The sequence below is a fragment of the Fringilla coelebs genome (genome assembly GCF_963513975.1).
Source record: "Fringilla coelebs genome assembly, chromosome: 13".
In the NCBI taxonomy this organism is placed as follows: Eukaryota; Metazoa; Chordata; class Aves; order Passeriformes; family Fringillidae; genus Fringilla; species Fringilla coelebs.
The window spans coordinates 19,881,097-19,893,145 of NC_140039.1; positions in this window are offsets into that span (position 1 = coordinate 19,881,097).

Below are 12,049 nucleotides of genomic sequence, written 5' to 3' on the forward strand. Positions count from 1 at the left end.
CAGGATGCAGGGGTAGTTTACAAATGTTTGTAGCTCTGGCTTCAGCTTCTCCAAAAACACCAATACAAGAAGCAGATCTTGTTCACCCATTGCAAAATTAGCTCTTACTTAGCAATTAATAATCCACAAACAGATTTATTCTCTGACTGCTTAGCAATCCTCAAAACAGCAATTTTTTTTCCTGGTTTAATGACTGAAGGAACTAAATTATATGAATAGATTTCCTTCTTTTTGCTCTCTTGGGACATTGGACAGGCATTTGAGAATTATCATTAGAAGTCTCTGGTGCTTTTAGAGCTGAAGCCCAGGAACTGTAGGAAAGTGAAAGATATAAAATCTAATTTCAGGATGGGATTGTGCATACCCTCTGCCATGATGTACATAACATAACAGTGCCTCTGCTTGCAAGGTCTGCTACAGGATACACTCAAACTCTCAGTCTATTTATTAAAGATCAATTTTTGTGATATCATTGATCCCCTGCACACTGGGATTGTCATCCTCACTCAGGAGCAGCTGAAATTCAATCCTTTCTTCTCCATCCTTCTGTGGATTAAACCCTGGGACACACATAATAGACACTCTCTGGGAAGATAATGTGCCTCTGGTATTAGGTAAAAAAATGACAGTAATGAAGGAATATGTTGTTAAAAATGGTGAAGAATAACAGCCTGATCATTTCCTGCTCTGTGCCCAGGAAGATGCCAGGATAAACAGTCAGCCAATCTATTTAGGCACTCAGAAGATAAAGGATGATAAGAGAAGCAGCAGCGTGGATGTTCTGAGAACAAATCATATCAAGCTACCTTCTGCAGATAAGGTGGGTGGGGAGGAAGGGAAGATGTGTGAGGAGCTGTGCTGGTGGGTTGGGAGCACGGAGAAACAGAGAGAAAATCAGGATAAATGAGCAGGAACAGCACATCTTCAACGTGGGGCAATTCTTCAAGGCTACTTAACTCTACAGCTGGAGCATCTGCCTTGTCCAAGGACTGGAGGGAATTCTGGGGGGATTGTGGCCAAAAGTGCAGAAAAAATGGAGCACGAGGAAAGCCTGGCAGGATGGAGCTGGTTAACCTAAGGGGGATGGGGAGGGAGGGGAAATATCTTCCCAGGTGGGAAGTTCTTTCAGAACCTCCAGGGCATCAGCTCCAGCTCTGTCCTCTGTGGGAGGAAGGCTGGGAAGTGTCCTGCCATCAGGGAGGGATAGGAGAATTTCCACAATGGAATTGCAAGGGAAATTCAGGTTAAACTCCAGGGAAATGTCTAGCCTAAAGGCCAGATGTGTACTGGAGTAAATGGTGTAGGATCTGTGGAAGGACAGGTCAGGCAGACACCTGCCAGCCACAACTGATATTTGGTTTATGTCACCTTGAGATAAATGTAATGTTGGTGACTTCTTTAAAAAATCTTTTTGCATTATCTCTGCTTTCTACATTTCCATTTTGATTTTTTCCCTGACATCCAGCTTAAGCTTGGAGTAATTAAAATATTTGAAGCCAAATAATAAATCTAAAATTTCTGGTGTTTTGTATTTTGTTAGGGGATACTCAAGAGACACTGTGTTTATTGTTAGTTGGAAGGATCCCCTCAAACCCAACCACAATTAAAGATATTGATTCTAATTTTCTTACTTTGAGAGCAATGAAGGCTCAGGTATGATCTTGCACTGTTAATTCCATGGACTTGACTCATTCTGCAGAGGCAGAGCCAAAGGTTTCTTTAAATTAAATGCCCAGTAGCCAACAAATATTTGTTTCTGTTGTTTATAAAGTCCTGTTCTCATGAGATCAGAGGCAACTTTTATATTTTCCTTTGTTGAATTAATTTTATGAGCTCTTCAGGCTTGGTGTTGTTTCCTTGCTTATTATGTGTTTTGCTTTTCAAGATTGTTTTCATCCAATTGTCCTTCTCTAGATTTACAGTGAAAACAACTGACTGAGGACACTTTGTACATAACCCTTTCATCCAAAGTGATTGAAAAGTTCAGCTGAATATGCTCAGTGCATCTTTTTTTTTTTTCCACTTGTCATCCTTCACAGCTTCCCTTCTTTACATTCCACCTCCAAATATTGTTTTGTTTAAGGAGGAAAAAAAAACCATCCTGGTGACAATTTGCATAATATGTTAATGCTGATATGCATCCAGACATCTGGATGGCATTTTAATATCTCATTCTCATTCAGACAAGTAGGAACTACACAGATGGGAGAGACAATTTTAAGAGCATTGTTGTAAACAAATAAGGCAGCCAGGAAATCAAACACGCTCCAGGATGGGCTTTGTGGCTGAGGATGTGCTCGTGACATGTTGTGACTGCAGGAGAGCTGCCTGCTCCACTCCCAGCTGCACCAGGAGGTAAATGCAGGGCTGGAAATGGAGATTTGGGATCATTTCATGGCAAGTTCCCTTCCCAACCTGTGGTAGTACCAGTTGTGGGTTTTTCTGGGTCTGCATTGAAGGCACTGGAGAGTGGTTCATGTTCAGACTCAGGTGTTTGTTATTTCTCATCAGTGAAACAGCCTCACTGCTGTGAGTTGGGCAGTTTTTCATTAGAAGGCACAGAATGGCCAACAATCTCTTGTTACAAGGGCTTTTAAGACTAAACTATCCAATTAAGAGATGACACCTGGATTATTTTCCCTTTTGACCCAATATCTGATCCCACAGAGCTGCAATGGGGACTTTTCTGCACAGTTACAAAATGCCACCCAAACCCACGGAGAAGGAGGAAGAAGCAGCATGAAGAAGAAACCCAGGATGACACCCTGTGCTCAACATCTTGTTGCCATCCACAACACACCAAAAACCCCAAACCCTCAATTTCTCACCCAGTGACACACCTACACTGCTCTCTATAATCTATTTCACACTGTTGTGGATTCCAGTCTGTCTTGAAGTCTGGGAAACTTTCTCCATGAATGAGGGTCAAAGTCAGGGCACCCCAGAGCAGACAGGGAAATATTCCCAGTGCTCTGGGTTTGCACAATTTCATGGCAAGTTCCCTTCCCAACCCAACCAACCTGGCACTCAGATTATCCTCAGCACTCCTCAGATGTGGGGCTCAGCTGTGGGTTTGGTTTGTCTTATTTTCAATTAGCAACAGAAACAGCAACAATCCTGATTGCTTCAGGCAGGAGACGTGTAAAAGGTGTTCTCCTGCTCCACATAATCAGGTGCCTCCTGGGAGTGATTTGCTCCTGCTGTTAAAATTCATCTCCAGGGAGGCCTGGGTAGCTCCCTGCAGTCCTCTTTAATCTGCTGCTTGTTTGCATCTCCTCACATGCTCTGAACTGCAGCATCCCCAGCCAGGGCTGGTATTTTGGGTGTCTGCTCCAGCTGTTTGTGCCAGAGCCATGAACAGCCTTTGCTGCAGGTGGAGCTGGCAGCTCAGCAGATGCTGCACATTGCTGCCTCTCTCTGGATTGCACCAAAAGCCACAAAATCAGAGTATTCCCAAGAATCTGAGCCCCACAGGGATCATCCCAGTCCAGCTCCTGGCCCTGCACAGGCCAGCCCCAAGAATTGCTCCTATCTTTCCCAAATAACACCATGACCTGATTGTTTTCCCCTTCATCTCTCAGCAGTTATGGCTACAGATCCCACACAACTAAATGCACAGGAATTTTCAGGAATTCAGCTGTGTTCAGTGAAATATGTGATAAAAGAGGCCAGGACTCTTCTTGCATCTCCCAGAACACAGGTAAAAAAGTTGGAATTTAAATTCTACCCCTTCAATATGGAACTGGACAGGGCAGCCTGGTCTGGTGGAAAGTGCTCCTGCTCATGGCCTTTAAAGGTCCCTTCCAACCCAGTTCTATCATTGTAATTATAAATAAATGAAAATATGAGAAAATCTATTAATTTTACATTACCAAAATAGGTTTCTAAGCCTTTACTGGAATATTTCAAGTAGTGAAACATCAATGAGCTATTTAGGAAACCAGTTAAAAATTTGAGCCTGGTTCAGTCTGGTTTACTGAAGACCAGGGCACTCTCTTGAATAAAAGAAGATGTGATTAGAAGCTCAAAGACATGGGTGGAAATGATCTCAGAAAGCAGTTTAGCAAGGGAACTTGTAAAAACAGCAACTCCTAAAATAATCCTGCTTTTCCTCTGACCTCAAAGCTGCAGATTTGCACGTGGCAAATGCTAAAGAGGGGTGGAAGACAACTCACAGGAATGAGAGCCAGAGGTAATGGGAACACAGAGAAAGGCTTTAATTCGTGCTCAAACCCAGAAATAAAAACAAGACTGCAGCATAAAATGAAAGTGGACAGGAGCCTTTCAGAGTGAGTGGTGATAAAGCAATTTTCCTTCACTATTCCAACCTGTTCGCTGTGCTGCAGTAATGGCTCCAGGGGACCATTCCCATCAACCTGTGGATGATTTCCACCACTGGATCTTCCTTTTTCCATCAGAGAAGTTTCTCTCATGCTCTCTCTCACTTCTCCTTTTTTCTGAGCCCAAATTTGGGTGCTGTGGCCAAGCTGTGAGCCAGGTAGCAGCAGATTGAAGCTGTCACCAGGATTGGGATCAGGAGCAGAACTGGAAGTTGGAATCTGGGCCAGGAAGTCTTCTGATGCAGCTCTGAAAACTTCATGTGCTGTATCTTAAGTTTGCCTTAAAATAAAATAAAAAAGTCAATAAAACTTTAATCCTAAGCATGCTAACATTGACAAATTTAGCTGAAAGAAGGATAAAAATAGTCATTTAATTTTTAGTCTCCAAATTGTGAGATTGTAAACAGCATTTGCTCTCCAAGAGGATTCTGTACTTTGTTCACACAGCTGGATTTTTGTGATGGCTGGGACAGGCTTAAAGAAAATCATGATCTAATTGTTCCTCCTTCAAGCCTGGTGATGATGGAGCTATTGTGGCAACCTGAATGTCTGGGAAAAAAAACATTAATAACAAATGATTATCTGATCACAGAGTGCTGGAAAGCAGGAAAACGATTAAATGATGATGGGAATAGTCAGAAAACAGGAGACAGAGACTTTGAAAGCAGAGATTTGTTTGGGGCTGAGGTGTTCTCTCACCAGGGCTAGCAGGTTGTTCTCATTCCATCATCATTCCTCCACCTTCCCTCCTTGGCATTTCCCCCCTTCCTCAACTAAGGAAGAAGCTCAGAGAACCCCAAGTTATTTTTGAAGTCAATCATTTCCCCAAATATTCATCTTCCTGCACCTCAGCATCCCCCAGAAACCAGCATTTTTATAGGACTGCAGGAGCTTTTGGTGAAAGGTTTCCATAAAATATGTATGAATTCTGTGTATGCACCCAGCAAAAGGAGAACAGATAGATCACAGCAGATCATATTTTTGTGTCATCTTTGGTGAGAAACTGTAGATCAATTGATTCTAAACTGTTTGCTGGGACTGGAACAGCACAAAAAAGCACTGGGTAACTGATGCTGACCACAGGAAGAGTTATTGTCTAATGAGTTTTCTCCATTTGGATCTGTAACACTCAATTCCACCTTGAATGAAACCAAATTTGTCGTCTCCTATTCTTTATCAACAAGTAAAAACCAGAAAAGCAGTTCCAGCTCAGTCATTCAAACCACAGCCACATTAAAACCCTTCAGCTGAAAATTTACAACAACTTCTGTGTGAAGAATGTGATTTCTTGTTCCTCAAGCCTGTTTCCCAAGCCAATGTCTTTTCAAAAGCATTTGAAATTTCTCCAACACAATGAAGCTGCTCGTTCAGGCTGCATGATTAAATTTGAGGATTGGAAAGCAAGTGAACACAGAGCATGAAAGCAGCCAGTATTGATCTGCATGATGAGCATAATCCCCACTGCTGGAAGAGGTGGAGAGGAGCAATCTCAGTGCCTGGAGATGACTTAAAGCTGCTCTTAGTTTGTGCAGCCCAGGTTTGGTGGCAGAAGATCAGCTGGTGAATTGAGGGATCATGAGGGCTAATCTTATAAAGGATTTTTTCAAATATTCTCAGGAGTTTGGGTGCCTTGGTTTCTGTAAAGAAGCTGTCAGTGCAGGTTTGTTCCACAGCAGCATCAGGTGCACACAGAAAACTTCCTAGCAGGGATTTCAAAGCCTACATTGCTAAAAAGAGGTTTAATTAAAATGAAAGGGGCTCCTTTCAAGTTGTTCCAGGCTTCAACTGCTTACCTTAATCAATTAAAAAAAAAAAGAAAAAAAGGTGGGATTGTCTCCTCCAACAGATCTTTTGGAATTGCTCCAATGCTCTGTGTAATTTTAGACTTAGGACAGCTCTTCATTCTAACCAAGATAATAAAATTTCACAGGAAAAAAAAAGTGTCCCATTGTGTGCAGAGCTGGAGGAAGGCAAAAAAAGCATCAAAATGCTTCATTTCTCTCCCTGCCTTGGGCAAAGCTCCCTCTGCTCTCAGAAATTCTGGGGTGTAAAACCAGGAAAGGCTTTGCAGCAAAGGGCCCAGGGGGAAAATGGGAGTGAGAGGGAAGAGATGGACTTTCCTCAGGGATTTAATTGTGCTGCTGGCTCTGTCTCTCTCCAGAATCCCCTCTCCAGCCTTCTGATGGTGCTGAACCTCCTTGGGGCTCTCTCAAAATTGTTTTTTTCAAAGCCAGAGATTGCAACACTTCCCCACCAATCTGCTTTCCACGTGTTCTTGGATTTCAGTGGAAAATCCTTGCTTTTTACAGAGAAGTTGACCAGAATAGAGAGACACAGGCAAAGCCCTGGAGCTCCAGGGCAAGGGGATCTGATTCTGCTAATCCTCAGTAATTCCCTTGTTTTGTTTCGTGGACCATGTGGCAAAAGTCCTGCTGCTCTTTTCTCCTCTGTCCTCTTGTGTTATTAAAATTCCCTTCCACCCTCGATCTCCATGCAAAATAATCTGTGCCCTAAAATGGTATCAACTCAGCAAACTCATCCTGAAAGAACAGGGAACACTCCTCAGCAATTTGCATCCAAATTGGGGATAAAAATTGTGGATTCATCTCTGTCCCTCCAGCTGGCAGGAGAGAGGCAAGGCTTTGTTTTTATCTGTGTATTATGTACAGTATTCATAATTGAAATGGTAATTTTTAATGTTCCTGGCTGGTTTTTGTTCAGTGAGATCCATTTCACCCTCCTGCCTTGGGAGTGGGATATCTTAATCATATTTACAGCATTTATAGAAGTCATTCAAACCTTATATTTTATGAGATCTGAAGCATGTAGAGAATTTCTACTGAGAATCATCTTTTCTCCACCCCCCCCACCCTAACAGGAGAAAGGACTGCATTAAATTATCTGAAATTTAAATGCATTAGCTGCTAGCCAGGGCGAATTTTCATATAAATTAATATTGTTATTGTATTTTAATAAAGCCACGGCATTTATGGAATTATGCAGACATCAATTACTTGGAGGTATCTTGGAACAATTATTGACTTCATGCATCAGCTATTCCCTCCCTTCCAAACCAGTTGCACTCTTCAGGAACACCATCCATCAACCAACCATAAAACCACATTTTCAAAGCCATCCCTGATAGAAAAAAAGCCCCCTGAGCCCACGACATCCTAACGTGTGGCTGTGTAATTAAAATTTTGACATATGCAAGGAGTTGCAAGATAGATAAAAGAGCCTGGGTTGTAAATAGAAGTTGAAAGGCTCCCAGCAGATGGTTGGTTTGTGGCAGAGCCAGGAGATGACAAACAGATGGTTTAGGTGTGAAGGACAGGCTGGGAGAGCTGGGCGTGCCATGGGAGACAACTCCGTGGAGTTTTGCTTGGAGAGGAGGTTAAACATTTCACATGTTTCTATTTGCACTCACAGCAATGTGTCAGTGGGAAAAGGCCAACCATGCAGCCTAGGAATAATAAAAATAATATTCAGTATCCAGGCATTCCAGACAGGCTTCAGGGAGGCAAAAATCTGTTCGAGCTGCAGCTTGCACTTGAGTGAGAACACAGCCACGGCCACCCCAAGCCTGTGTGAGGGCTCAGCTGGCTTCATTCAAACAGGAATATTCCAAATTGGGGCAAAATCAGATTGCTGATATTTACAGGTGCCTGGAAAAGCAGGTTTAGTCATGTTTTAGTCATGCTTGCAGGCTCCTTGCTTGTTTTTAAGTGTTATGTTGTGTGTGATGAGTGAGTTCAGCTCAAATTTAGGTGATTCTGCACCAAAATCATGACCAGAAGGAATCTCCTCTGGGCAGAAAGATCAAATCAAATATTACTTTTTGTTTTTTAAACAATGGCAAATCTGAAATCACAATCAAATTAAAATTGCAATGCTCTTAATCCTATTCTTGAGTTCAGTTCCCTGTTACATTTTGAGTCTCTCCTATTTGTCAGACAAGTTTGAAAACTGCACCAGCAGCTACAAAATAAAAGAATTTCTGCACAATAATGGGCAAAAGATCCATTTTAGTAACCAAAATCAAATTCTAAGAACAACAAAAGTGCAGAGATTTTGAGGGTGCTCTTTGACCAGATTCTGAGGGAAAATTTCATCCCTGTAGTAAAAGGGAGGGATTTATAACAAACAGTCAATCAATATTTATCCTTTCCTCTTACTAGGAAAAATATTTACATTTGAACCAGCATTTCTGTTTCTGAGAAGTGAATTTCTGCAAAGAAACTGTTACATGGGAAGCATTTTTTAAGCCCAAGTAAATTTTAACTTGCAAAAACCCAATATAATAGCGAGTTTTGTGTAGATTTTTTTCTCAATATTAATAAGAAATTGCAGTTTTACTAGGAGTGGAACACTGGAGTGCTGATAAAACTGGTGCATTCTAGAAAGGCTTGGAGTTTTTCCCCAAAACTATTTGAAAGACTGGCACAAACTGTTGCTACAAGAGTCAAACCAAGGCGTCCTGTAGTAAATATTCCCGAAAGCATCACCTGCCTGTCTTTGAGGACTTCCCACAAACTGTGGAAGACAATTCATGAAGATAATTCATGTTTTCCTGCCTTACCAAGCCCAGGAGTTGTTCCCAGCCTGACCTGGGAAGGAGGTGCCTTGGCAAGTGCAGGTTTAGATTTTATCCCTGGCCACCAACTGGTGAAAGATAATTCATTAAAATAATTTGTGCCTTTTTCTGCCTTAGGAAAGTTGCTCCAAGCCTGCCCTGGCAAGGAGGAGCCCTGGGAGGTGCAGGTTTGGATTTCATCTCTGCTTTAACTCCATCTGCATTCATCCTGCTGGCTGAACAGAATAATCTGTTCAGTGCCTGCCAAGCTCCCTCTCCTTGCTCTTTTGGGGCTGGCTGTGCCTGGGGGATCCTGGCTCAGCATTCCCCAGGCTGTCCCAGCTGTCACCACTCCTCAGGGTGACAATCCCTGCTCCTGCCAGCTTCTCCTGATGCTCCAAGCCCAGCCCTCCATCCCTCTGGCACTGCAATCAAGCAGCATCACCCCCATCACTGATCCACACTTTTTTCCCAGCACATTGGCAAATTTATCTTCTTTTTCTGCCTGGAGAGGAGCTGGGTATTGGGGCTATAAATTATTCTCAGGATTTACTTATTTGACCTACTCTTTTTTTTTTTTTTTAATTTTGGCTAAATTTTTTATTTTGGCTAAATTGTATTTTGACTTGTCATGTTCTCTTTTTTATCCCACTCCTGTTGCTCTCCTTGATTTTTTTCTCTCTCTGCCAGGTCTCACTGTCCAAAGGAGGTGACTTTTAGTAGCACTGCTTGTGCTCTGACAGCTGAGGCTGTGTCACAAAAATATTACAAGCTACATCCTTCACAAGTTTCCAGTAGCCGTAAACATTTGCTCTAAAAATCTGTGTAGGATTTTGTTGAGGATATTATTTCTATAAATCTGGATGATATCTATATAAATACTTATTAATAATGTGCAAATAAAATATATTGATATATTCTCAAGGCCTAATAGAAACCACAGAAGCACAAATGTCTCACAGAAATAACAGAAGCACATAATAAATGTGAGTACAGATTGGTCTTATTTTTATGTGGGGATTGTTCTCATGTAAAAATAAAATTTGAGTGTCAAACAGCCAGACCTATTTGGGGATATGTATTTTTCCAATGCATTTAAAGCACTAAAATTATATTTAGATATAATATTTATTTATTATAATTATATATTTAGATTTAACTTGTTCTCAAAACTAAAAAAAATAAAAAGCTCACCTCTGTCCCTGTCTCTAAACTTCCAAAAATACCTTGAAGTAATCCCTACAACACTAAACTTCCAAAAATGCCTTAAAATAATCCCTGCAACACTAAACCTCCAAAAATACCTGAAAGCTCCCTAGCACAACCCCTGCTCTCTGGGTGAAGCAGGGAGATGCTGAAGGGATTTCTCAAGGCAGATCTGATCTTTTCTCTCTGCTTCCATCAGGACCATTGCAGAATCATGGTTAATTTTGGTTTGCTCTGTTCTCCCCTGTGAGGATAAAACCCTGGAGCTCATTTACCCTGGAGTCAATGATTTCTCCAGATTACTGCAGATTTAAAGTGTCCTGGCTGAGACCAGAATATGACCCATAATTTGTTGGGGTTTTTTTTAAGTTATGAGGGTTTTTTGTATCATCATCCACCTGAACCCTCACTTTACTCACCCATCAACATTCACACTTTAAAGGATGATTTCCTATCAATGACCTATGGAAATTGAGCCCTTCACACAATAAAAATGACCCCAATGACAGCAACACCTGCCCCATCCAGCCCTTTGTCTGCCCTAGAGAAGGGCTGGAGTGATGAGGAAGTTAAAGGAGTTCATTTTTAATTTTCACATTTCCCAGTTAAGCAGCTCCATGAATCACCATTTATTGGGAGCCCAATCATGGAAGGAGTGACAAAACATCCTTTGACTTCCACAGGATCTTCTCCTGAGCACTTCAGAGAGGGGGAAAGTGGAATACTGGCATTTATCAACCTTTACAACCCATATAATTAATTTTTTTAATTGGGTATTAAAAACACCCAACTGTCCTTAGGCTGCAAAACTCCCATGGCTGCCTCAGGTTTTCCTATGGGCAATCCCTTAGGCAGCATCACTGCCCTGCAAGAATAAACTGACCATTTTCCTAGCAAGAAAACCTGGTGGAATGCCAGAAAAGAATAATTTCTCTGCCAGCTGATGTTTCTTTACTCACCTGATGCAAATCCAAAGGCAAAGTGACGTGGCCAGTGATGGAGGGAGGTGCTGCAGGGTCCCAGTCCATGGAGAGGAGCTGGAAAGGACAGAAAATTGTCTGGTGTGTGTGACAGGGAGCTCCCTGGGCAGAGAGGATGTGGGAAATACAGGGGGTGTGAAATGTAGGGGGTGTGAAACACAAAGGGTGTAAAATACAGGGTGTGTAAAATATAGGGGGTGTAAAATACAGGGGGTGTAAAATGCAGGGGGTGTAAAATGTAGGGGGTGTAAAATATAGGGTGTGTAAAATACAGGGGGTGTAAAATACAGGGGGTGTAAAATATAGGGTGTGTAAAATACAGGGTGTGTAAAATATAGGGTGTGTAAAATAAAGGGTGTGTAAAATAAAGGGTGTGTAAAATGTAGGGGGTGTAAAATATAGGGTGTGTAAAATAAAGGGTGTGTAAAATGTAGGGGGTGTAAAATATAGGGTGTGTAAAATAATGGGTGTGTAAAATATAAGGTGTGTAAAATGCAGGGTGTGTAAAATGTAGGGGGTGTAAAATATAAGGTGTGTAAAATATAAGGTGTGTAAAATGCAGGGTGTGTAAAATGCAGGGTGTGTAAAATATAGGGTGTGTAAAATATAGGGTGTGTAAAATGCAGGATGTGTAAAGTAGAGAGAGTGTAAAGTACAGAGGGTGTAAAATACAGGGTGTGTAAAATTAAGGATGTCTAAAACATGGGGTGTGTAAAATACACAGGGTGTCAAATATAAGGTGTGTAAAATACAGGGGGTGTAAAATACAGAGGGTGTAGAATATAGGGAGTGTAAAGTGTAGGGTGTGTAAAGTACAGAGTGTGTAAAATACAGAGGGTGTAAAGTACAGGGTGTGTAAAATAAAGGGTGTGTAAAATGTAGGGTGTGTAAAGTACAGGGTGTAAAATATTGGGTGCATAAAATACAGGGGGTGTAAAAGGTAAGGTGTG